Genomic DNA, 5,206 nt, shown 5'->3' with positions numbered 1-5,206 from the left:
ACCGTGCACAAAACTTAAGTCCAAGTGGATAAAAGACATCAACATATATCCAGTTACTCTGAACCTGATAGAAGAGAGAGTAGGATATAGTGATATTTTATTTGTATTGAGATGTGATTTTATTTGTATGTCAATAAAGTTGCCTTGAGGTCAGAGCAAGCCAGAGCAGAAGCTGAGCAGTAGTGGGGCACGCCTTTAATCCCAGCACTTGGGAGGCAGAGCTAGGCAGATTTCTGTGTGTTCAAGGACACAGCCAGCATGGCAGACACATGCCTTTAATCTCAATACCAACCATAGAAGACCTGGAGGTTTGTACAAACAGGCAGTGATGAGGAGGTCATGTGGCTGGGTTTACAACCAATGAGAAAACAGAACAGAAAGTCTTTAAATAGACAGGACACACAGAAGTAGGTCTGTGGCAGAGAGGAAGAACAGCAGAAGCACTGAAGGGTAAGGTTTTCTGCTCTTGCTCCGACCTTGTGGTTTTTAACTCTGCAATCAGTTCTGTGTTTCTTATTTAACAAGCCGGTTACATCTACAGTAGGAAGTAGTCTTGAACACATTGGCACAGGCGATCACTTCCTAAATATAACACCAGTAGCACAGACACAGAGAGAAACAATCAATCAATGGGACCTGTTGAAACTGAGAAGCTTTTGCAGAGCAAAGGACATGGTCAACAAGACAAAGAGACAGCCTACAGAATGGGAAAAGGTCTTCACCAACCCCACATCTGACAGAGGGCTGATATGCAGAATATATAAAGAACTCAAGAAATTAGACATCAAAATGCCCAACAGTCCAATTAAGAAATGGGCTATAGAGGTAAACAGAGAATTCTCAAGAGAGGAAGTTCAAATGGCTGAAAGACATTTAAGGAATTGCTCAACATCCCTAATTATCCAGGAAATGCAAATCAAAACGACTCTGAGATACCACCTTACACCTGTCAGAAAGGCTAAGATCAAAAACACAGAAGACAGCTTATGCTGGAGAGGATGTGGAGCAAGGATCCTCCACTGCTGGTGGGAATGCAAGCTTGTACAGCCACTTTGGAAATCAATATGGCACATCCTTAGAAAATTGGGAATCCATCTCTCCCAAGACCCAGCTGTAGCACTCTTGGGCATATACCCAAGGAATGCTCAATCATACCACAAGGGCATTTGCTCAGCTATGTTCATATCAGCAATGTTTGTAATAGCCAGAACCTGGAAACAACCTAGATGCCCTTCAACTGAAGAATGGATAAAGAAAATATGGTACATATATGCAATGGAGTACTACTCAGCAGAGAAAAACAATGACATCATGAGGTTTGCAGGCAAATGGATGGATCTAGAAAAAAATCATCCTGAGTGAGGTAACCCAGACTCAGAAAGACATACATGGTATGTACTCACTCATAGTAGAATACTAGATGTATGTAAAACAAAGATTACTAGACTGCTACTCACAACTCCAGGGAGGCTACCTAAAAAAAACAGGAACCTAAGAAAGACACAGGGATCACCCAATGACAGAGAAATGGATGAGATCTACATGAACAACCTGGATGACATTTGAAGTAATGAAGGGCAAGGTTCAAGGGAAAGAGCGCTTAGGGGAGGAGATCCCAGCTGGATCAAGAACAGAAAGGGAGAACAAGGAATAAGAGACCATGATAAATGAAGGCCATATGAGAACAGGAATAGGCAGAGTGATAGAGAGGTCCCCAGAAATCCACAATGATACATCCTCTGTAGACTACTGGCAATGGTCAAGAGAAAGCCTGATCTGATCTAGTCTGGTGATCAGATGGCCAAACACCCTAAGGGTCATGCTTGAACTCTCATCCAATAACTGATGGAAGTGGATGCAGAGATCCTCAGCCAGGCCCCAGGTGGAGCTCCAGGATTCCAATTGTTGAGAAAGAGGAGGGAATGTAAGAGTGTGAATTGTTGAGACCAAGATCAAAAAAAGCACAGGGACAAATAGCCAAACTAATGGAAACACATGAATTATGAACCAAAAGCTGTGGAGCCCCCAACTGGATCAGGCCCTCTGGATAAGTGAGCTTACCATAGTTTACCATAATCAGGAAGGCAATTTGGACTTTAGTCCTACAAACACAAGGGCATAATTTCTGTGACTAACCTGGATTATCAAGAAAGTGAATAACTTTTGAGGGTATGGGAAAAAGTAAAATATAGTTCTCTTCAAATGGGATTCATGCCAAATTTTTGACTTCCAGGATATATTTACATCCCAATGGCAGTTCCCTGTAGCAGGTTTTTTTCTTTTAGCTCCCAAATCATGACACAGATACTTGTTATTATTTATGAATCCTTGGCCTCATCTTAGGCTCATTTCTGGCTAGCTCTTATAACTTAATCAGTTTCTTTTCATCTATGTTTTGTTTGGGGCTTTTTACTTTTCTTCTTTTCTGTACGTCTTACTTTCCTGCTGTCTACATAGCTGATTGGCTGGCTGGTGGCTGCAGGCTTCTGGCCCTGGGCATGTCCATCTTTCTCCCTCATATTCTTCCCCTTCTCTCTTGAGCCTAGATTTCTCCCCCTACTTACTCTCTTTGCCTGCCATCCCTGCCTATTTCTCCTCTGCCTAGCTATTGGCTGTTCAGCTTTTTATTAGATTATCAGGTGCCTTAAGCAGGCATGGTGAAACAGCAACACATTTTTGCCTAATTAAACAAATGCAGCATAAACAAATGTAATGCATCTTTACATTGTTAACCCAGGCAGAAGAAACAAATGTAACACTTTTACATGGTTAAAGTAATATTCTGCAACATAGTCAAATGCATAACATCTTTGCCTAGTTAAAATAATACTCTACAACAGTTTCCCCTCCCTCCTCTCCTCCTAGTCCTTTCCCCCAGCTCCCACCCATTTCCACGCCCCCAATCCACTCTTCTTCCATTTCTATTTAGGAAAGGTCAGTGTACCATTCCAGGATTCTAAGAGATCAATGTACATTTGTTTGTTTAATTTTAAACCATACATATGTATTTAGTGTTTTGCTGTGACTGGTGATTCAGTTTGAAGGTACATCCATATCTACATGAAACTTTTTCTTCAGTGGGACCAAGACAGAGAAATTTTTGGTATATGAGCTATTATTTCTAAGACTATTGCTGAATATTAATACTCTCTTGTCCTTTTACACTCCTCAAATCTCAAGTGTTTACTTGCAGGTTTTGGTGATGCCACACTTGAAGGCTATTTCTTTATGACCATACTGGCCATGCATTAAAACCCATCCTTTGTCTCCATTTAGACCTTTTGTCTCATGAATCAAAGAGCATATATTTGGTATGAAAATAAGATTCACATTGGAAGAAAGATATTTACTGAGAACCAGATATGTGTTTCTTCATTATACTGTTTTTTATGAGTTTGTATTTATCTACATACTCTGTCATCTATCATCTATCATCTATTTCTTACAAATAGAAGCTGAAAACCATGAAAGGTTAAATGACTGCCTTAAGTCTAACACCATTAAGCCTTTCAAGTCTGTTACCTGACAGATGGCTGGCAGTGAAGAAACACTCCACACAATAAAGTGAGTGAGTCAAGGTGGTCTAGTATCTCATGTCCCATCTCATAATGTGATGTTTTAAGTCTTCCCCAAAAACTATAATGGAGACTTTGTTAACCTAAAAGATAAGTACAGATGCACATAGACAATAGTCTCCATTGAAAAACTTAGAAAATCATTTAGTAACTGCATAGACTCCTGAAATAGTTTTGTTTTGTTTTGTTTTTTGAGACAGGGCTTCTCTGTAGCTTTGGAGTCTGTCTTGGACTAGCTCTGTAGACCAGGGTGGCCTCAAACTCACAAAGATCCACCTGCCTCTGCCTCCTGAGTGCTGGGATTACAGGTGTGTGCCACCACCGCCTGGCCTGAAATAGTTTTTTAGATATAAAATTAAATTGACTGGGGATATAGCTCATTGGTACAATACAGGCTTAAATTAACATGAGTAAAGCTTTGAATTTTATCTCCTGTGCAAAAAGAAAAAAATGACTATTGTATAAAAATGTCATAAGACTCAGACTTTAAAATATAGAAATTAGTATATAAAATGATTTGTATGCATCTAAGTATCACTTCATGGAAGTACTTTTATGCAGTTTTTATGGTGCTAAGGTATATTTTTTTTCCAGGAGAGTTTTACCTCCATTCTCTACAGATAGAGAGAACAAAGTGAAAAGAATTGATTCCTTCCAAGTCCAGCATGGTGAAACAATGTTATAGGTATTATGTACAGGGTGATTGATACAGCTACCTACAGAATTTTAGATTATTTAAGGGCAGCTGCTTTACCAAAAAGCTTACCAAAGCATGAGTGAGGACTAATAGGTGCATCAGTGAAAGTTCCTGTCCAAAAAATAGCATCTGTATAGCCACACCCCCTCTGACATTTGTTTCTTGCTTATGTACTCTTAGGAAGGGTCTTTGTGAGTCTTTTAAGTTTCCCGACCTTCTAGTGAGTCTCCTCAGCTTCTCTCATCCACCCAGGAGGGAAGGTTTTAAGGCAGGGTAAAGCTATACACAGTGTAATTATATAACTTTCATTAATTTATAAATTATCTTATCTCCAACCAATTTGGAACTTATAATATACAGAGCTTTTTAAATTAGGTACAGTAGAATAATGGGTTTATGGTATTTTTCTTTCATCATCCTACAGATGAGAAATCCGAAAACTTTCAAGTTTAAATATTAATTCTGAGTAAAGGACATCGCATTCAAACATGGCTTGCACTGCACAGGAAAGAAAGCATTATTTCTTTTCTGTGAACCAGAAATTAAAACAATAGAGACAATCTTGGAAGCAGAATTGCATTAGGCTTTCTGTCCTTACATCACCTAAAAAACAATATCACACATGAGTAGTCAGTCACCAATAAAGGCTATTGCACTCTAGACAGCCTGTGTTTTCATAGGCTAGATTCATGATAATGAATCTATGGCTCCTCAGGGAATGATTTCAATTTACTAAATATGTCAGGGATCTGCAACCATCATCAGCAAAACTTGCAGATTGTCTCAAGGATGCTTTCATGAACTGCTGAATCATCATGTTCTATGTTCATTGCTGTGCTTGGCATCATTTCCAGCCAAGAGGCTCTCTTAAGATTATTGCTAGTGTAATACCTATTTTACCAAAATTTCCTGTTTCTATAGCATCATTTCTACT

This window comes from Onychomys torridus, chromosome 13 (genome assembly GCF_903995425.1).
Source record: "Onychomys torridus chromosome 13, mOncTor1.1, whole genome shotgun sequence".
Classification (NCBI taxonomy): domain Eukaryota; kingdom Metazoa; phylum Chordata; class Mammalia; order Rodentia; family Cricetidae; genus Onychomys; species Onychomys torridus.
This window is presented reverse-complemented; position numbering follows the sequence as displayed.